Here is a 22,171-nt window from a genome sequence, read left to right as displayed (position 1 = left end):
ATCAGGTAAAAAAACAGGACTGGAGTTCCATGTTTACTTCAAATTGCTTTTTTTTTTTTAAATATCTTTGTCTTTAGTCATTGAAAAACGGTAGATGCTCTGGTCCCAGATATTGAATTTCAAACCCAGATATACCTAAAGAAAACGAAACCAACCATGATAATAAATCACCATTTGCCTTTTGCAGAAGCCATCTAGCTGGGCTCAAAAGTCATGTCAAATTTGGGAGTGTTGTAATGAAACATAGCTAGATAGCAGGAAGAATGGTTTTTCTAAAAGACTGTTAAAATAATCCTATGACTGTTTCCTCGAGAGTGTAACAGTAGGTTCTCCAGAGAGGCTGCATGGCATAGTGATTAAGAGTAGGGACCCTGGAGCCCAGGGTATTAGGGTCACAGCTCAGTCCCAACCACTTACAGCTGCATGACTTCAAGAAAACTACCCAACTTCTTGGGTCTCATTTTCCTTATCCTAAGGCAGAATGGTAATACTGTACTTGTTTTAACAGCTTGTGGTGGGAATTAATTTAATAAATAAATTAATTAATTTAATACCATCAAAGCACTTAGAACAGGGCCAGACATACTGTGGGCAATCAGCAAACACTAGCAATTCATATCACGAACAGAATTATTCCTATTACCTTGCTTTGCATTGTGCCCAGGCTTTAGTATCTAAGACCCTGTTACTAAGTGTCTCAAATAGCACACACCGAGGAAATACTATCATATTTGGGGGAGAGTTATCTTTCTGTGAATTTCCAAATGGAAATGTAGAGCCTGTTAAGTTGTTAAGCATTTTAAGGCATGAAGCCAGTGGCTTTGAGGTGTTCAGGGCGCTCACAACTTCCCAGCTGAGAATTCTCACCTCGACCCCTCCTTTCTGAGACATAGGCAATACTGTAAACTAAAACTGCTGTAATATTCCTAAATGAATCCTTAAATGTAATGCTTAAAACTATTTAATTTGCTCAATAACTTATAGATCCTTGATTAGCAAAAGGTTTAATTGATTATTAATCAACTTTTTGTTCTTTAGACTTGCTTTACAGTTGACCCTTGAAACAACATGGGTTTGGATTGCTCAGGTCCACTTTTACCGGTCCACTTTTATGGTAAATATGTACTATAGCACTGCAAAATCCCAAGTTGGTTGAATCTGCAGATGCAGAACCCCAAATACGGAGGAACCTCAGGTATGGAGGGGGGACCGTAAGTGGTACATGGTATTTCTGCAAAGAGGGCGGCTGCCTCTAACCCCCGAGCTGTTCAAGAGTCAACTGTATTTTTCAAGATATTTAGGACTTAGAAAATAGAACAGTCCTTTCTCTTAGTTACAGTAAGTGCTTAGAAGATAAGGATTAAACAAACAAACAAAAAAACCCCCCAAAACCTCTTCTATAGAGTTACACAGGGCTATGGACATTATATGTGCTTAATAAATGATTTGATTTCATCTTAATTTTCCTGTTTTGCATGCAACCTAGTAGGAGACAGAGCTCATGACAAATAAACCTCAAATAAAGCTTCCCTGACTTTTGGGAGGAAATCCTCAGTCCTCAAATGGAAAGTAAAATTGGTACCCCTAATTAGATTTTAAATTGGTGGGATTTAAACATTTGCTGGGAATAAAAACAGCACATTTAGGACAGGCCTGGGTATCACAAAAAAATGTCAGTAGTTGACATAACCTCTTTTATGTATGGGGAGATCAGATCTTAGTGTAATTTATAAGCTGCAATTTACTGATCATTGTGGCTTGTCTGTGTATGTAATTTCTTTTCCCCCATCACAAAAAGAAAAAAACAACCCTGCAAAGAAAGACTGGGAAATATCCTCTTTCTTCCAGTTCTTAAATCTTTCCCTTTTCTTATGTGTAATCAGGAAAATTTGAGAGTAGTTTGAAAGGATGGAAAAGGCTCCTACAACAGAGAAAGCTGTCCCAAAAACATTGTTTAGAGATTAATGTTTTAGACTCAATATTGAGGGAATATCGGTCACTTGTCTCTGAGAGGTTAAGCAATTCTTTTGGTTGTTGCTGAGTTTTCCATTTATGATCTTATTTGTAAATCTAATTAATTGTAACAATTACTTTAAGGAAGATTTTATAATTTGATAATATCTTAATAAATGCCTTAATAAAATAATAGTTTAAATGAATGCTAATTTAATAATTTTTAAGTGTAGTTGATGTACAATATTATATGTTATGGGTATACAATAAAATGATTCACAATTTTTAAGGGTTATACCCAAACTTTGAGTTTATAGTTATTAAAACATTGGCTATACTCGCTGTATTTTACAGTATATCCTTATTTTATACATAATAGTCTGTACTTCTTAATCCCCTACTCTTTTTTGCGACACGCAGGCCTCTCACTGTTGTGGCCTCTCCCGTTGCAGAGCACAGGCTCCGGACGCGCAGGCTCAGCGGCCATGGCTCATGGGCCCAGCCGCTCTGCAGCATGTGAGATCCTCCCGGACCGGGGCACGAACCCATGTCCCCTGCATTGGCAGGCAGACTCCCAACCACTGCGCCACCAGGGAAGCCCTCCCCTACTGTTAAATTGCCCCTCCGCTCTTCCTTCTCCCCATTGGTAACCACTAGTTTGTTCTCTACATCTATGAGTCTGTTTCTTTTTTGTTCTGTTCACTAGTTTGTTGTATTTTTTATATTCTGTATATAAGTGATATCATACAGTATTTGTCTTTCTCTGTCTGACTTAACTTCCCGTAGCTTAATGCCCTCCAAGTCCACCCGTGTTGCTGCAGATGGCAAAATTTCATTTTTTTTAAATGGCTGAGTAGTATTCCATTGTGTATATATATACTACATCTTCTTTATCCATTCATCTGTTGATGGATACTTAGGTTGCTGCCATATCTTGGCAATTGTAAATAATGCTGGGTTAAGCAATTCTTAAATGTTCTGTATTTTATAAGGCAATGTTTCTCAGACTTTTTTTTTTCACACACACACACACACTATTTTATTTTTACAAGAGATAAATAAACTGACACCAAGCATTGTAAATGGATGACCAGAACATAAGCAACAATGATTGCAATTGCCATACATGAAACACACTCATACTATGTCATAATATTGACATTCAGTCCAGTAATCCTCCACTGCAACAGCTCCTTTACTTTGCAGTGAAAATTGATTTGTATATTTTTTGCCTCTGAGTCCTTGTTGGATTTTTTTTTTATTCAAACAGAAAGTCACAAAAATTATAATCGTCCTCATCAGTTCACTCAGTCCCATGTAATTAATTTTTTTTATCTTGATCTTTTGTTAGCACTTTTATGAATTCATCAGTTTTCCATTAGAGTTCTGAAAATGCTTATTCATTCAGTTCAGCAATATAGTCAGTTACCAGAAACCTGTACTTGTCAGAGTCTTTTCCATGAATTCCTTGAAGATGAAACCCTTTTATAGGAACAGTTTTGCAAAAGCATCAGAGTACACCCAGAACTGCCTGTAAATGACAAAAGACTTAAAAATGACCACGGTTAAAGATTTGATGAAAGTTCATAATAATGCAATTGAAAAGGAAATTTAGTTATTTCTAAGATATACATTTTAAAGTAATAACTAGAATTATGACTTATAACATTATACTAGAACATATAAGATTTTTAGAAATTTCATGTAATGTCTGAAACATTTATATTAACATATTTCCACACAAATAACCCAAAGAAAGTTTAGTATTAGTTGCTTTTTTTCAGTTTTATACACATCAGTGTATACATGTCAATCCCAATAGCCCAATTCAGCACACCACCATCCCCACCCCACCGTGGTTTTCCCCCCTTGGTGTCCATACATTTATTCTCTATATCTCTGTCTCAACTTCTGCCCTGCAAACTGGTTCATCTGTACCATTTTTCTAGGTTCCACATACATGCATTAATATACGATATTTGTTTTTCTTTTTCTGACTTACTTCATTCTGTATGACAGTCTCTAGATCCATCCACGTCTCAACAAATGACCCAATTTCGTTCCTTTTTTTTTTCTGTTCCTTTTTATGTCTGAGTAATATTCCATTGTATATATGTACTGAAACTTCTTTATCCATTCATCTGTCGATGGGCATTTAGATTGCTTCCATGACCTGGCTATTGTAAATAGTGCTGCAATGAACATTGGGGTGCATGTGTCCTTTTGAATTATGGTTTTCTCAGGGTATATGCCCAGTAGTGAGATTGCTGGATCATATGGTAATTCTATTTTTAGTTTTTTAAGGAGCCTCCATACTGTTCTCCATAGTGGCTGTATCAATTTACATTCCCACCAACAGTGCAAGAGGGTTCCCTTTTCTCCACACCCTCTCCCGCATTTGTTGTTTGTAGATTTTCTGATGATGCCCATTCTAACTGGTGTGAGGTGATACCTCATTGTAGTTTTGGTTTGCATTTCTCTAATAATTAGTGATGTTGAGCAGCTTTTCATGTGCCTGTTGGCCATCTGTATGTCTTCTTTGGAGAAATATCTATTTAGGTCTTCTGCCCATTTTTGGATTGGGTTGTTTGTTTCTTTAATATTGAGCTGCATCAGCTGTTTATATATTTTGGATATTAGTCCTTTGTCCATTGATTCGTTTGCAAATATTTTCTCCCATTCTGAGGGTTGTCTTTTCGTCTTGTTTATGGTTCCCTTTGCTGTGGAAAAGCTTTTAAGTTTCATTAGGTCTCATTTGTTTATTTTTGTTTTTATTTCCATTACTGTAGGAGGTGGATCAAAAAAGATCTTGCTGTGACTTATGTCAAAGAGGGTTCTTACTGTGTTTTCCTCTAAGAGTTTTATAGTGGCTGGTCTTACATTTAGGTTTCAAATCCATTTTGAGTTTATTTTTGTATATGGTGTTAGGGAGTGTTCTAATTTCATTCTTTTACATGTAGCTGTCCAGTTTTCCCAGCACCACTTATTGAAGAGACTGTCTTTTCTCCATTGTATATCTTTCCCTCCTTTGTCATAGATTAGTTGACCATAGGTGTGTGGGTTTATCTCTGGGCTTTCTATCTTGTTCCATTGATCTATGTTTCTGTTTTTGTGCCAGTACCATATTGTCTTGATTACTGTAGCTTTGTAGTATAGTCCAAAGTCATGGAGTCTGATTCCTCCAGCTCGGTTTCTTTCCCTCAAGACTGCTTTGGCTATTCGGAGTCTTTTGTGTCCCCATACAGATTTTAAGATGATTTGTTCTAGTTCCATAAAAAATGTCATTGGTAATTTGATAGGGATTGCATTGAATCTGTAGATTGCTTTTGGTAGTAGAGTCATTTTCACAGTATTGATTCTTCTAATCCAGGAACATGGTATATCTCTCCATCTGTTGGTATCATCTTTAATTTCTTACATCAGTGTCTTATAGTTTTCTGCATACAGGTCTTTTGTTTCCCTAGGTAGGTTATTCCTAGGTATTTTATTCTTTTTGTTGCAATGGTAAATGGGAGTGTTTCCATAATTTCTCTTTCAGATGTTTCATCATTACTGTATAGGAATGCAAGAGATTTCTGTGCATTAATTTCATATCCTGCAATTTACCAAATTCATTGATTAGCTCTAGTAGTTTTCTGGTGGCATCTTTAGGATTCTGTATGTATAGTATCATGTCATCTGCAAACAGTGACAGTTTTACTTCTTCTTTTCCAATTTGTATTCCTTTTATTTCTTTTTCTTCTCTGATTGCCGTGGCTAGGACTTCCAAAACTATGTTGAATAATAGTGGTGAGAGTGGACATCCTTGTCTTGTTCCTGATCTTAGAGGAAATGCTTTCAGTTTTTCACCATTGAGAATGATGTTTGCTGTGGGTTTGTCGTATATGGCCTTTATTATGTTGAGGTAGCTTCCCTGTATGCCCACCTTCTGGAGAGTTTTTTTTTTTTATCATAAATGGGTGTTGAATTTTGTCAAAAGCTTTTTCTGCATCTATTGAGATGATCATATAGTTTTTATTCTTCAGTTTGTTAATAATGGTGTATCACATTGATTGATTTGCGTATATTGAGGAATCCTTGCATCCCTGGGATAAATCCCACTTGATCATGGTGTATGATCCTTTTAATGTGTTGTTGGATTCTGTTTGCTAGTATTCTGTTGAGGATTTTTGCATCTATATTCATCAGTGATATTGGTCTGTAATTTTTTTTTTTGTAGTATCTTTGTCTGGTTTTGGTATCAGGGTGTTAGTGGCCTCATAGAATGAGTTTGGGAGTGTTCCTTCCTCTGCAATTTTTTGGAAGAGTTTGAGAAGCGTGGGTGTTAGCTCTTCTCTAAATGTTTGATAGAATTTGCCTGTGAAGCCATCTGGTCCTGGACTTTTGTTGGAAGATTTTTTTTTTTTTTTTTTTTTTTTTTTTTGCAGTATGCGTGGCTCTCACTGTTGTGGCCTCTCCCGCTGTAGAGCACAGGCTCCGGACGTGCAGGCTCAGCGGCCATGGCTCACGGGCCCAGCCGCTCTGTGGCTTGTGGGGTCTTCCCAGACCAGGGCACGAACCCGCGTCCCCTGCATCAGCAGGCAGACTCTCAACCACTGGGCCACCAGGCAAGCTCTTGTTGGAAGCTTTTTAATCACAGTTTCAATTTCATCACTTGTGATTGGTCTGTTCATATTTTCTATTTCTTCCTGATTCAGTCTTGGAAGGTTATACCTTTCTAAGAATTTGTCCATTTCTTCCAAGTTGTCCATTTTATTGGCATAGAGTTGCCTATAGTAGTCTCTTAGGATGCTTTGTATTTCTGCAGTGTCTGTTGTAACTTCTCCTTTTTGTTTGTAATTTTATTGATTTGAGTCCTCTCCCTCTTTTTCTTGATGAGTCTGGCTAATGGTTTATCAATTTTGTTTATGTTCTCAAAGAACCAGCTTTTAGTTTTATTGATCTTTGCTATTGTTTTCTTTGTTTCTATTTCATTTATTTCCTCTCTGATCTTTATGATTTCTTTCCTTTTGCTAACTTTGGGTTTTGTTTGTTGTTCTTTCTCTAGTTCCTTCAGGTGTAAGGTTAGATTGTTTACTTGATAGTTTTCTTGTTTCTTGAGGTAGGTTTGTATAGCTATAAACTTCTCTCTTAGAACTGCTTTTGCTGCATCCCATAGGTTTTGGAACGTCGTGTTTTCATCGTCATTTGTCTCTAGGTATTTTTTGATTTCCTCTTCGATTTTTTCAGTGATCTGTTGGTTATTTAGTAACGTATTGTTTAGCCTCCACGTGTTTGTGTTTTTTATGTTTTTTTCCCTGTAATTCATTTCTAATATCATAGCGTTGTGGTCAGAAAAGATGCTTGATACGATTTCAATTTTCTTAAATTTACATGATTTGTGGTCCAAGATGTGATCTGTCCTGGAGAATGTTCCATGCGCACTTGAGAAGAAAGTGTAATCTGCTGTTTTTGGATGGATTGTCCTATAAATATCAATTAAATCTCTCTGGTCTATTGTGTCTTTTAAAGCTTGTGTTTCCTTATTAATTTTCATTTTGGATGATCTGTCCATTGGTATAAGTGAGGTGTTAAAGTCCCCCACTATTATTGGGTTACTGTCGACTTCCTCTTTTATAGCTGTTAGCAGTTGCCTTATGTATTGAGGTGCTCCTATGTTGGGTGCATATATATTTATAATTGTTATATCTTCTTCTTGGATTGATCTCTTGATCATTATGTAGTGTCCTTCCTTGTCTCTTGTAACATTCTTTATTTTAAAGTCTATTTTATCTGATATAAGTATAGGTACTCCAGCTTTCTTTTGTTTTCTATTTGCTTGGAATATCTTTTTCCATCTCATCACTTTCAGTCTATATGCTTCCCTAGGTCTGAAGTGGGTCTCTTTTAGATGGCATATATACAGGTCTTGTTTTTGTATCCATTCAGCAAGCCTGTGTCTTTTGGTTGGAGCATTTAATCCATTCATGTTTAAGGTAATTATTGATATGTATGTTCCTGTGACCATTTTCTTAATTGTTTTGGGTTGGTTTTTGTAGATCCTTTTCCTCTATTGCGTTTCCCACTTAGAGAAGTTCCTTTAACATTTGTTGTAGAGCTGGTTTGGGAGTGCTGAATTCCCTTAGCTTTTACTTGTCTGTAAAGCTTTTGATTTCTCCATCGAATCTGAATGAGATCCTTGCTGGGTAGAGTAATCTTGGTTGTAGTTCTTCCCTTTCATCACTTTAAGTATAGCATGCCACTCCCTTGTGGCTTGAAGAGCTTCTGCTGAGAAATCATCTGTTAACCTTATGGGAGTTCCCTTGTACGTTATATTTCGTTTTTCCCTTGCTGCTTTCAATAATTTATCTTTGTCTTTAATTTTTGCCAATTTGGTTACTATGTGTCTCGGTGTGTTTCTCCTTGGGTTTATCCTGTGTGGGACTCACTGTGCTTCCTGGACTTGGGTGGCTATTTACTTTCCCATGTTAGGGAAGTTTTCAACGATAATCTCTTCAAACATTTTCTCAGACCCTTTCGCTCTCTCTTCTCCTTCTGGGACCTGTATAATGAGAATGTTGTTGCGTTTAATGTTGTTCCAGAGGTCTTTTAGGCTGTCTTCATTTCTTTTCATTCTTTTTTCTGTTCCGCATCAGTGAATTCCACCATTCTGTCTTCCAGGTCACTTATCTGTTCTTCTGCCTTAGTTATTCTGCTATTGATTCCTTCTAGTGTAATTTTCATTTCAATTATTGTATTGTTCATCTCTGTTTGTTTGTTCTTTAATTCTTCTAGGTCTTTGTTCAACATTTCTTTTATCTTTTTGATCTTTGCCTCCATTGTTTTTCCGAGATCCTGGATCATCTTCACTATCATTATTCTGAATTCTTTTTCTGGAAGGTTGCCTATCTCCACTTCATTTAGTTGTTTTTCTGGGGTTTTATCTTGTTCTTTCATCTGGTACATAACCCTCTACCTTTTCATCTTGTTTGTCTTGCTGTGAATGTGGTTTTTGTTCCACAGTCTGTAGGGTTGTAGTCTTCTTGCTCCTGCCCTCTGCCCTCTGGTGGATGAGGCTATCTAAGGGGCTTGATGGGTGGGACTGGTGGTGGGTAGAGCTGCCGGTTGCTCTGGTGGGCAGAGCTCGGTAAAACTTTAATCCACTTGACTGTTGATGGTGGGGCTGGGTTCTCTCCCTGTTGTTTGTTTGGCCTGAGGCAACCTAACACTGGAGCCTACCTGGGCTCTTTTGTGGGGCTAATGACAGACTCTGGGAGGGCTCACTTCCCAGAAATTCTGCTGTCAGTGTCCTTGTTCCCACAGTGAGCCACAGCCTTCCCTCCCACCCTGCCCCCCACCTCTGCAGGAGACCCTCCAACACTAGCAGGTAGGTCTGGTTCAGTCTCCCCTGTGGTCACTGCTCCGCTACTTCCCGTGGGTCCTGATGCACACACTGCTTTGTGTGTGCCCTCCAAGAGTGTAGTCTCTGTTTCCACCAGTCCTGTCTATGTCCTGCAATCAAATCCCACTAGGCTTCAAGGTCTGATTCTCTAGGAATTCCTCCTCCCACTGCTGGACCCCCAGGTTGGGAAGCCTGACGTGGGGCTCAGAACCTTCACTCCAGTGGGTGGACTTCTGTGGTATAAGTGTTCTCCTGTCTGTGAGTCACCCACCCAGCAGTTATGGGATTTGATTTTACTGTGATTGCGCCCCTCCTACCGTCTCACTGCGGCTTCTCCTTTGTCTTTGGATGTGGGGTATCTTGTTTGGTGAGTTCCAATGTTTTCCTGTCGATGATTGTCCAGCAGGTAGTTGTGATTCTGGTGCTCTTGCAAGAGGGAGTGAGAGCACGTCCTTCTACTCTGCCGTCTGGGTTCCTCTCCGTGTTTCTCAGACTTCAATGGACATACGAATCACCTAGGTATTTTGTTAAACTGCAGATTCTGATTTCGTTGACCTGGCATGCAAGCCAAGATTTTGCATTTCTAACAAGTATCCCGTGCAGGACACTGCTGCTCTGGCTCTGTGGCTCACGCTTGGAGGAGCAAGGCTCAAAAGCAGAGATTGTCAAACTTGGCTGCACGTTAAATCACCTGAGGACATTTAAAAAATACCGATGCATGGGTCCCACCTCCAGAGGTTAATTGGTCTGGGGTGTGTCCTGGGTGTCAGGAATTTATACATCTCCCCAGGTGATTCTCAGGTGTAGCCAAGGTTGTGAACCACTGCTCAGTCTGAAGGATCTGAATTGTTTTCATTAGTTCACATCCAAGAGGGAAGTACCTATCTTCAAAGTGACGTCCTCTGTGTGTGTTTTTAATTATTACTGTTTTCTCTTTTTCTTTGTATCTCACGTTTTGAAAGAGTCCCTCTACCAAACAAAATATGTTTAAACAATTTTGTTTGTTTTTCTATTTTTAAATCAAATCAAACCACATACAGCTGTCAATTCGACTTCCTGATCAGCATGAGCTAACTGGTGTTGCCACACTCAGTTGGCATAAGCTCCAGAAAGGCCCAAAGCAGCATCCCTCACATGCTTTCCATGGGCAGATATGTGATTTCCTGTGGACTTTTTGAAATGTTGAAAATAGTTCACTGGTCTCCAGTTGCTTCATTTGTGGGCCCAGGTCAGAGTCCAGTGATTACATGATTGGAGAACTCCTCAGATTGTGCTGGTTTGGGGGCATTCATGTGTAGGAGGAAATCTTGCCAACTGCCCCTCCAGCAGAGTTCTTCACAGTTCTCTGTTTCAGTAATTATCCATTAACTGCAGTATCTGTTGGCTGCCTTTCCCATGAACAAGCAAACATTCCCCTTAATCCCATCTAGCCTCATGACTTGATAGACATGAGAGGTAAGAGTTTGTGATAGGTAAAGAGTGTGAAGGTTAAGATCTCAGAGAAAACTTCTGAGAAGAGCTGCCTTGGTTGGGATTTGAATAATGGTAGCAAGTCTCCAGCTGGAGAAGAGGGGAAGCAGCATTCCAACAAAGAGAAAATACTCTGTGCAAAGACTGCTGGTACAAGAGAACTGGCTGGCTGGAGGGCTTTTGTGATGATGGAGTGGGATGGTGATGGAGGGAGGTTGGTGGGAGGTGGTGGTGGTGGATGAATTGGGAGACGGCGATTGACATATATACACCAATATGTATAAAATGGATAACTAATAAGAACCTGCTGTATAAAAAATTAAATTCAATTAAAAAAAGAAATAACATAGAGGATGTAATATTTTCATTTGCTTCAGTTTAAATATTGTTTGCAACTCAAAGTGACAACTAACATCATAGTATTGTGTAATAAACCCCACTGCTTTGAGCTTTTTATGAACCTGGAGAAAGAATCTCTTGTCTGTGGCATCTATGTCTCTGATTTCACTTGAGATAACTTTCGGTCAAAAATGCTGCTTTGGGGCTTCCCTGGTGGCACAGTGGTTGAGAGTCCGCCTGCCAATGCAGGGGACATGGGTTCTTGACCCGGTCTGGGAAGATCCCACATGCTGTGGAGCAGCTAGGCCCATGAGCCATGGCCGCTGAGCTTGCACGTCCGGAGCCTCTGCTCCGCAACGGGAGAGGCCACAACAGTGAGAGGCCCGCGTACCACCAAAAAAAAAAAAAAAAAAAAAAAATGCTGCTTTGGAGAAATACCATGAAATATAGGATCTTATCTTTATCAATGTTACCTTCCATTTTTCTAAGAAGATGAGAATTTCTTTTATATGTTTGCCGAATGCTACGTATAATATAAAATTCTGCTTTAAATAAATACATTCTTCATTTTCAGATCTAGAAAGAAAAAAACAAGAGAGAGAGAGAAAGAAAGCTACTGATGTGCAAAATTGGGAAGGGTATTGGATGCCCCTGTAATCTTCAGCCTGGAGTCAGGGAAGTCCGTCCTTCCTTCCTTCCTTCCTTCCTTCCTTTCTATCTCTCTTTCTTTCTTTGCTCTCTCTCCCTTTCTTTTTCTCCTTCCTTCCTTCCTTCCTTCCTTCCTTCCTTCCTTCCTTCCTTCCTTCCTTCCTTCTTTCTTTCTTTCTTTCTTTCTTTCTTTCTTTCTTTCTTTCTTTCTTTCTTTCTCTCTCTCTCTCTCTCTCCCTCCCTCCCTCCCTCCCTCTCCCTCTCCCTCTCCCTCTCCCTCTCCCTCTCCCTCCCCCTCCCCCTCTCCCTCCCCCTCCCCTCCCCCTCCCCCTCCCCCTCCCTCTCTCTCTCTCTCTCTCTCTTTTTCTCTCTGTCTTTCTCTCTTTCTTCTTTAAGAGTACCATCTGATGTATATTTTAGGAACAATATATTCCATACTCTGGCAGTGAGGTTGAAGGCTAAGTGCAGGGGGTGGGGGAGAGATTTGGCAAGGGAAATAATCCTCATTAAGCTATTGAAAAAGTATGATGATGTATGAAGAAGAACCTGAACTAAGAGAATGTTAGGTGTTCTAGAAAAAATGGAAAATCTTATGATTATTTTTAATTTCCAGTAGGAATTAGATGATGGAAGAGTTAGCGAATTGGTACATATTGACTCTAGTGATTACTGAACTTTAGTGTGAAACCGAATCACCTGGAGGGCTTGTTGAAACTCTAATTGTTGGACCACACCAACAGAGTTTCTGCTTCTGTAGGTTTGGGTGGGGCCTGAAAGTTTGCAAAAGAATGCAAGAATGGAGCAACAGAGGAACCCAAAGAAACAACTGGAAGACAAGTAGCAAGTTGATAGAACTTAAACCCAACCATATCAATAATTAAAATAATGACTAAACATATCAGTTACAAGGCAGAGATCCAGCAGACTGGGTTTTACCGAACACAGTCATCTACTTCCAATAGATGTATTTAAAAATAAGAACATGCATAGGTATAAAGGCAAAGGATAGAGCAAGATACATCATCCAACAGTAAGCATAGGATAGCTGGATGGCTATATTAGAATCAAGAGGGCAGAAGTAGAACCAGTGGATGATGGCTACAGGGAAGCCAGTTTTAGCTCTATGGAGCACAGAGGTTTCCACCGCTATCACTGGCCAGCAGTGGAAGGGGCTGCCTTGTAATTACAACACGTGTCCCTGGAAATATGCAAACAGGCCAGTCTAGGAAGCGAAAGAGCATTCTTGTATGGAGAATTGGATTAGATGATCTCCTTTGGTCTCCTTTCTGGAGCTAAGATTTCATCATAGTTTATTTTCTACAATAATTGTAAATTATTACAATTGTAAAAAACGTAAATTGCGGGTAAGTGTTCATTTTATAATACTTAGAATATTTTTAAATGCCCAGAATAAGACAAGTCATTTGATCCTTCCAGCCAGGAATATCTATGGCTAACATTTGGTACAGAGGCTCAGTCAATCTTTTTAATACACAGATTTATTTCAATTTTGGTGAAGTGGGTTCATAACAGCTGCACTGTATAGCAACTGCTGTTTTTTTTTTTTACGTTTATACTATATCTTTCTATGTCATAAAATATTTTTGTAAAACAGGAGAGTGAAAACATATTCAACCCAGGGGGAGAAAAAGCATTTCGAGACTAGTTGTATAAATTCAAGAAAACAGAGAAGTATTTCAAGTAAGATCTCCCTGCAATGACACCACTGCACTTTTACTATCTCAAGAGACCTTTGGGATTTGGGTGGTGATTACATGTGCAGGAAGAGCCAGGAAAAGGAGAGAGTGACTGATCTTTAGTTTGGGTGATTGGTGACTAGGACCAGGGGAGAGGAATGGGTTAGAGTCATGTTAATTCTGGCCCTGTTGAGTTTGAGTTGCCCGGGGCTCACTGCCTGGCCTGGGACCATTTCTCAGGCTAATTTTGTCTCTTTCCTTTAACCTGTTTGCCTTTCCTTTTTAAAGGCATCACCGCTCTACCCTGCACACTCCCTGCATACTTGTTATTGTGCGTACTCCCTGGTTTTTACTAGTAAAAAACTTAAGGAGGCAGATCTTATTTTAGGAAGTTAATTGCTGATCATTACAGTTAAATACATTATAAAGATAATGGAATTTTTTAGTTTTATGTGACCCACATCCCTCCTGATCTGCTAATTGGAAGTCCTCTTTGAATTCTGCCCTCTGCTTTTATTCCTAAGAATGGAACCAGCAACACTCCCCCCACCCCCCCCACCCCCCGCCACAGCCCCGCACCAGTCCCTTCTTTGGTGAAGGAGGCATTGTCCCCTCCCTCTGTAGAGAAGCCACCCTTGCAGACCCAAGAAGCAGCTCAGGTTGAATGATAGGTGGCTCTTGGCATCTCTAAGGTGACACTTTTCACTAAGTGAATGATCCATTTGGGACAGCCTCCCAAGTGCCTTTTTATACCCAGGAAAGTGGTTTTGGGCAGCTGGAAAGAAGGGACTTGGAGTTGTGGGGAGAGGCTTGGGCTAGAGTCACACTTCTGGAGGGTCACTGATAATTTTGTCCAAGACAGCATGTAGACTGAGAGATAAGGGACGTTTTCTCATATTGGATCCCAGATGTGTGAGCAGAAAGAATTATGAAACACAGTGAGGTCCCTCCAAATAGAGAGGTATCATGAAAGTCCACAGAGGAGAGTTTTGAGGAAGGTGGCCACTGGGGTCACAAAGGAAGCAGACCACTCTTTGTTTAGGAAGTTTGGCTGTGATGGCAGAAGGAGATTGGGCATAGCTTTTAGGGGGAGAAGACTGATATGTGGGAGAAATGGCTGATTCTAGAGAAAGCTGTGGTAGAGAAAATAGAAAATGAGCCTGGAGCCCCTTGTAGTACCAGAAAGTAAGGAAGTGCTTAAAAGACAAAAGGATGGGAGCAAGTCAAAGGGATGAGGGGCTAACTGGAAGAGCTCCCAGTGGCCAGAGCCAGAACAATTTGATCAATAAAGTAAATCGTAGAGCATTGGATTATAGCCCAAAGGATAAAGTAAGTATCTGTGAGTATATGCCATACTGCTATAAATAAATGATTGAATAAATTAATAAATGGAGAAGTAAATCTTTCTTACAAAAGAATTCCAAGTAATGTGTGGGTACTACCACCCCACATGAGTGGAGCATAAGTCCCTCCCTCCCTTGAAGGGAAAAACCATTAGACAAAGCCAGATGGGGACACCTGGCCTGAACTCCTCAAAACTGTCAAAGTCATAAAAAACCAGGAAAGACTGAGAAACTGTCACACAGTGCAATGTGTGATATCCTGGATTGGCTCTTGGAGCAGAAAGAGGATATTAATGGAAATCAAAATAAGTCTAGAGTTTAGTTCATAGTAGTATACCAATGTGGATTTCTCAGTTTTGACAAATGACAGATGATACTATAAGACGTGAAAATGGGGAAACTGGCCGGGGAGGTATATGAGAATTCTTTGCAACTTTTCTGTAAATCTAAAATTATTCCAAAGTAAAAAGACTTTTTTTTTTTTTGAAGTGTGTGTTACCAAACGAAAGTTCATATGCCCAATTCACAGTGAGGCCAAACAAACCAAAATGTGGGAGTTTGGGGCAGAGAAAGGTTTATTGCAGGGCCAAGCAAGGAGAATAGGTGGCTCATGCTCAAACAAACAAAGAAACAAAACCCACACTCCCCAAAGGGTTTTGGCAAAGCATTTTTAAATGCCAGGTGAGGGCGGGGCGTCCCAGGGTAAGTGATCAGCTTGTGCACTGTTCTCTGATTTGTTTATGGTGGGGTGACAAGGTGGTGTCATAGGAGTTAACATTATCAATCCTTAGGCACCAGTAGATCTTGCGGGTATGTGCTCGGGATCATCAAGTAGTTAATTTCTTTGTTTGGTGGTGGTTTTAGCATCTGAAAAACAACTCAGGAAATGTGCATCAGATACTGTTATTTAGGTAATTCAGATAGGAGCTAAAGCAGAAGATATGGGGGAGGGGTCTGTCCCAGGAAGACCCCATAGGGTCCTGCTCAGTTACATGTTGGGGTAGGGTTGGGGGTTGGGGAAACTTGAGCTTGTTTGTAGGCTGAGAATAAATAAGTCAACTGGTATGGATGGGCAGGGGTATTGGGGCGGGGAAGGAAGAATGTTTTATCTATGTACAAACAAAAAGATAGGAAAAGTGTAGACCAGGAGTAGAGAAAAAGACATTTCAGTGAAGGAAGAGGTGATATTGGGCAGTAGTCTTTAAACATTTTTGCTTGTGTCCCCTCCAAAAGAATGTTGAAAAACTGGAAGTCTTTAGTCTCAAACCTATCAGCTGAATTGTATCAGAGAAAATTTCCATCTCATTTCATAATTCTGATATATAGCTGGATTGGTAAGGCAGGGCCTTGCTCCAGGTTGGTTACCTGGATATGTCAGATGAGGAGCCACCCATGAGTTTTTCCTGATTTGAGCTCAGGGACTGTCCTACATAGAACTGTTCCTCTGGGGCTTCAGATATATTTGCACCCTGGAGCAATGTACACTTACAAGAGTGATTTGGAATGGGTGAGAGGCCTACTTTTCTTGATCAAGTAGGGAAGGGCAAGCGGAAGTGGGAGGAAAGCCTGAACCCTTGTTTCAGGAAAGAGAGCATTTGGGAATGAAGAACCAGGAAATAGATTTGCTTCAAACCTCTGCCCTCATCCCTCTTGAGGACTTCCACATACCCCTGATTTGAAGATCATGGTAGAGGACCTGAAAAGTGTGGCGTAAAGCTGGGGAAGAAGAGGACTTTCTCAGGACCAGCAAGGGGAGGACTGTTTTGTGTTGAGGTCATAGCTGAAGGGGGAGCTAGTTAATTTCCAGCGATGCTTATCCAGTTTTCCCTGCTATCTCTGCCCACCGGAGATGGCTCATCTTTTTTCTCCTCCTTTGTCTCCCCTCCCTTTTCCTGTGTCTGATTTATTCGTGACTGTCCAGTGGCACCTTGAGCACCCTTCTTTTGGTGAAGTGATTTTTGCAGTGTCCTCATTAAACAGCATCCCACTGAAATGAAGTAAAAATTCTTAGATTTGACCGACGTAACTTTTAGATCAAAAATGCCATTAAAGAGTAGTATCATTGAATGACTATTGTGGACCAAATGCATGCATTGAATGAATATTTAACAGTTCTGATTAAGGCAACTTGTTTTAAAAAATTTTTTTTATTAAATTTAAAGTATGTTAGATTTTGCCTTCTATCTCCTAAATTAAAAAATATATATATAAACATACATTTTAAAACATATGCCTGTTTATATTTTGCCAAATAAATGATGGAACACTTGAAAGATGATTCTGTTTTCACTCTTGGATAACAATATGTAGGGCACATTTGTGATTGTACTTAAGATATTGTTATATATGCCATCTGTTGTTGCCACTACATGTGTGCAAGTGTCATTTATGAAGCTCATTAATTTAAAGAGCTAATAAAAAGGCACTCTTGTGATTCAAGAACCCATTTCAGGTAGTAAAACAGTCTGTCCCACTCACTTATAAATTCTGCCCTGTTTATTAAATTGTGTACCTTACTTCTTTGTTGTTAGCATACTTGGTCACTGTAGGCTTGGTGAATTCTGGAAATGTAGAACTGATTAGCATATTCTCACCATACTGAGAAACTTGTTATTTTGATATATAGATGATATTTTGCTGTCATGTAACATCTTTCCATTCATTTATTTTTATTTTTATTTTTTAAATTTCATTTATTTATTTATTTTTGGCTGTGCTGGGTCTTTTCTGTGCGTGGGCGTTCTCTAGTTGCAGCGAGCGGGGGCCACTCTTCATCGCGGTGCGCGGGCCTCTCACTGTCGCGGCCTCTCTTGTTGCGGAGCACAAGCTCCAGATGCGCAGGCTCAGTAGTTGTGGCTCACGCGCCTAGTCGCTCCGCGGCATGTGGGATCTTCCCAGACCAGGGCTCGAACCCGTGTCCCCTGCATTGGCAGGCAGACTCTCAACCACTGCGCCACCAGGGAAGCCCTATTTTTATTTTTTAAGACTTATTTTGAATTGGCTTTATTAGGCAATTCATGAATAGGGCAGAATCCCATCTAGCAACTAGAAGGGTATTCCCTCTTTCCATTATTTTCATTAGAAATTCTTCACTGTAGGGAATTCCCTGGCAGTCCAGGGGTTAGGACTCTGTGCTTTCGCTAGGTTCAGTCCTTGGTCTTAAGATCCCACAAGCTGTGTGGCAGGGCCAAAAAAAAAACCCCACAAAACTTCACTGTACTGGGCAATTACTAAGACAGTCCTAACATTTTAAAGCGGCAGTGAAGATTGACAGGTGATCGTACCCATTATTTGTAAGGTAAATTGGGTCCATTAGCTGGTCCAGTTTGAGTGCACCTTAGGGCCCAGGGATTTATCACCTGAAGTCTACAGAGCCTCAGGTCCTCCTTAGGTGAGCTGCAGGGGGATCATGAACATCAAAGTATAGCAGATGTCATGTGCATAGGTCTGTATCCTCGAATCTCATCAGTAAGGCAAAGAATTCTGTGCCCCCAAAAGGTTAAGAATGTCTTTTGTTCAGTTTCACTGCTGAACAAGACTATGTGTTGGATACAATGGTGTTTTCAAAACACTTGGAGATAATAACACCCACGTGTGTATTGCTGAACTTCTTCAGCCACATGGAGTATCCAATTCCAGAATAATTTCTCCTGCACTTTCCTCTAGTATTGTTAGATCTATTACAAATCGAGTGTAATCCCACATCTGTTTCAAATTACTCTCACTAATTTATGTTACAAATGATCTTGAGAGCCCTGGGAATCTCAGGTGTAATCCCAATCTGCTGTTGATTTCATATTTCTGTGTGTGTAAATATTTGCTGTATTCTTTCATTTCCTCATCTTTAGTGGAACAGCACAATTAACACAGTTCACAGGGGAAAAATGTAATTTTAATATAAGTGATGTTATATTTCTAGCCAGTGATAAATGGAAATTTTGTGAGTAAATGCTATTATGCAATATTGTTTCTGCTTACTTATATGTCTGATATCAATTTAAAGGATAAATATCATAGTTGGTATTTAGAACAAAAGAAAGATGGGGGAAATGGCAAGCAAAAAATTTTTGGGGGGCTTCCCTGGTGGCGCAGTGGTTGAGAGTCCTCCTGCCGATGCAGGGGACACGGGTTCGTGCCCTGGTCCGGGAAGATCCCACATGCCGCAGAGCGGCTGGGCCCGTGAGCCATGGCCGCTGAGCCTGCGCATCCGGAGCCTGTGCTCCTCAACGGGAGAGGCCACAACAGTGAGAGGCCCGCGTACCGCAAAAAAAAAAAAAAAAATTTTGGAGAGTAGACTTTTGCCTAAATTTATGCTTTGTTTCCTTCAAGGTTTATCATTCTTCTATTGCAAAAGAATACACGTGTGCAGTGGTATTTTATTGTCTGATAGAGATTTCTTATGAATGAAAATAAATGCTGTCCAACCATGATACTTAAAATGACTGAGGGATTATAAACCAATACTGAATCAAAGAGCTCACTTTTATCTTTTAAGTATGCGTGATCTAAGCAAGTCGTTCTCATATGTAAGCAGACAAGTATTAGCTGGAGAATTTGTTGAAGTGCATATCCCTGAGACCTCTCCCTACAAAGATTTTGATTCACGAGTTCTGGAGTCTGTGGTTTTAACACATGACACAGGTGATTTGATATTTTACCAAAGCTGATCTGGGTGCTAAGATTCTACACAGGAATAGCTATAATATAATAATATTACTTTTAATATAAGAGAAGCCATGATGATTGTGGAGAGCTGGAGGAGACATGGAAGTATCAACAAGTATCAACAAATGACATGGAATAAGTTTGCACCCTCAAATTATTAAAAACTCCAAAGAGTTTTCGTATGTGTGTGTTTTATCTATTGACACTTGCTGTATTAAAAATTAAAATTGAGATATTTAAAATATTAAATTCTTTAAAATAATAAACCCATTACCTGTTAACTTAAATAATATTTTTATTTGGAAAAGAAAACTATTTCCAAAATAAAAAATTTAGTAAGAGGAGTGGCATTATTTTACATTTATGGAAATCTCTTTACTGTCCAAACTAATAGAAGACAGCCAGATTCTCATCTGCTTCTGTGTTCAATCTGTTGCAATGTTATTTTGGTTGAAATATATGAAGAAGATGCAGCCTCACAGAAAATGGAGGAGTATTTTAATACCTTTTTTGATATTATATCAAAACTCTACAAGTCATAGTTTCTTAAAGGTTAGTTGCAATGTGGAATTTGAAATCATATCATTGAACTTTTTTTTTTTTTTTGCGGTACGCGGGCCTCTCACTGTTGTGGCCTCTCCCGTTGCGGAGCACAGGCTCTGGACCTGCAGGCTCAGCGGCCATGGCTCACGGGCCCAGCCGCTCCGCGGCATGTGGGATCTTCCCAGACCGGGGCACGAACCCGTGTCCCCTGCATCGGCAGGTGGACTCTCAACCACTGCGCCAACAGGGAAGCCCTGAACTTTTTTTTTGATATATTAAAATCCATTGGTCTGTCCTGCACTTTCAATGGATCTTTTACCCGTGCACGATTTTAAAAAAATTTATTTAATTAATTTATTTATGGCTGTGGTGGGTCTTTGTTGCTGTGCGTGGGCTTTCTGTAGTTGTGGTGCGCAGGGGCTACTCTTTCATTGTGGCGCACAGGCTTCTCATTGTAGTGGCTTCTCGTTGTGGAGCACGGGCTCTAGGTGTGCGGGCTTCAGTAGTTGTGGCATGTGGGCTCAGTAGTTGTGGCTCATGGGCTCTGGAGCGCAGGCTTGGTAGTTGTGGCGCACGGGCCTAGTTGCTCCGCGGCATGTGGGATCTTCTCAGACCACAGCTCAATCACGTGTCCCCTGCACTGGCAGGCAGATTCTTAACCACTGCGCCACCAGGGAAGCCCCACAATTTTGTACTGTTTAGAAAATTTTGGTCACTGAGTTACGCAGGTCTTCTTTTTTAAAAATTTAATTAATTAATTTAGTTTTGGTTGCATTGGGTCTTCGTTGCTGTGCATGGGCTTTTTCTAGTTGTGGCGAGCAAGGGCTACTCTGTTGTGGTGTGCTGGCTTCTCACTGTGGTGGCGTCTCTTGTTGCGGAGCATGGGGTCTAGGCGTGTGGGCTTCAGTAGTTGTGGCTCACAGGCTTAGTCAGTAGTTGTGGCTCACGGGCTCTAGAGCGTGGGCTAAGTAGTTGTTGCTCGTGGGCTTTAGAGTGCAGGCTCAGTAGTTGCGGCGCACAGGCTTAGTTGCTCCGTGGCATGTCTGATCTTTGTGGACCAGGGCTCGAACCCGTGATCCCTGCCTTGGCAGGCAGATTCTTAACCACTGTGCCACCAGGGAAGTCCGTATACAGGTCTTCTAAAACCACATTCATTACTGTCCTTACCTCATCGGGAAAGTCTTTAAGTATTGGGAAGCTGACAGGCTCGCAGTGGCAGATGTCATTTTCCAAAATGCTTGAAAACTCAAATTTTATCATTGGCAATAAATACCGTCAGTTTTCCTTGAAGAAACAGACTCACTTTGTTCATTTTTGAGAAAATTATTACCAAATACCCAAGTCAGAATAACCACAGTTCGTCAATTGTTCTTTCAATTGTTCCTCACTTGTTCTTCCAATTTTTTTCATTTCTAAAGAAATGGTAGTCCATGAAAAAAACAGCTATTTCAGCTTGCAACTCAATTATACAAGTGCTTTTCTTCTAGACAACCACTGTACTTCACTCTGCAGCAGCAGAGTGCTTCATGTGGAGTTCCCATTTTGTCACAAAGAACATTAAAATGACCTGTACTCAAGGGTCAAGATTTAAGAAAAGTAGTAATTCTTACTGCTCGCTTCATTAAGGACATGTGTAAAGAAAACTGACCTTTTTTTCTTTTTTAAACTGCTAATGAGTGAAGAGCCACTGCCTTGATTAGTGCTAAGGTGCCAGCAGTTTCCCCACAATTGCTTTTGCACCATCAGTGCAAATGTCAGCACAGTGAAAAAGACAAATAATGTCTTTGTGTTATTCTAAAAATAGCTTGACCTCTGAGAAGGTCCTGGGGACTCCCAGGAGACCACGAATCACACTTTGAGACCCACCATAGAGGTGCTTTGGGCCTTCCACCCGCCAGCCCCCACCTCCCAGCTTTGCAGTTTTTGTGCAGATGTCAACATGTCTATCCATGGCTCCTTAGCAGTACAGTGTGGAGTATCTCTTTGTGAGATGGTGTCACTGTCATGATTCTAGGTAGAATGGGGAGTCCACGGGGCCGGCATTCACTCCATTTAGAGTTTGCAGCTCCTACAGTGTGCTGCTGGTCCGCATGAGACGCTGAAGCCCAACCTCTCTCCTGCTCAACGACGTT

The 22,171-nt window shown here is 40.4% G+C and overlaps 1 protein-coding gene across 6 annotated transcripts in view; it reads left to right on the top strand.

Moving 5' to 3' along the window:
- The window catches only part of AFF1 (ALF transcription elongation factor 1), a 206,640-nt gene that overhangs the window by 57,991 nt on the left and 126,478 nt on the right, over positions 1–22,171 (top strand). The window lies entirely within an intron of this gene.

Source organism: Lagenorhynchus albirostris, chromosome 4 (genome assembly GCF_949774975.1).
Source record: "Lagenorhynchus albirostris chromosome 4, mLagAlb1.1, whole genome shotgun sequence".
In the NCBI taxonomy this organism is placed as follows: domain Eukaryota; kingdom Metazoa; phylum Chordata; class Mammalia; order Artiodactyla; family Delphinidae; genus Lagenorhynchus; species Lagenorhynchus albirostris.
The sequence above is the reverse complement of the archived record's forward strand: the minus strand, read 5'-3'. Positions and strand labels throughout refer to the sequence as shown.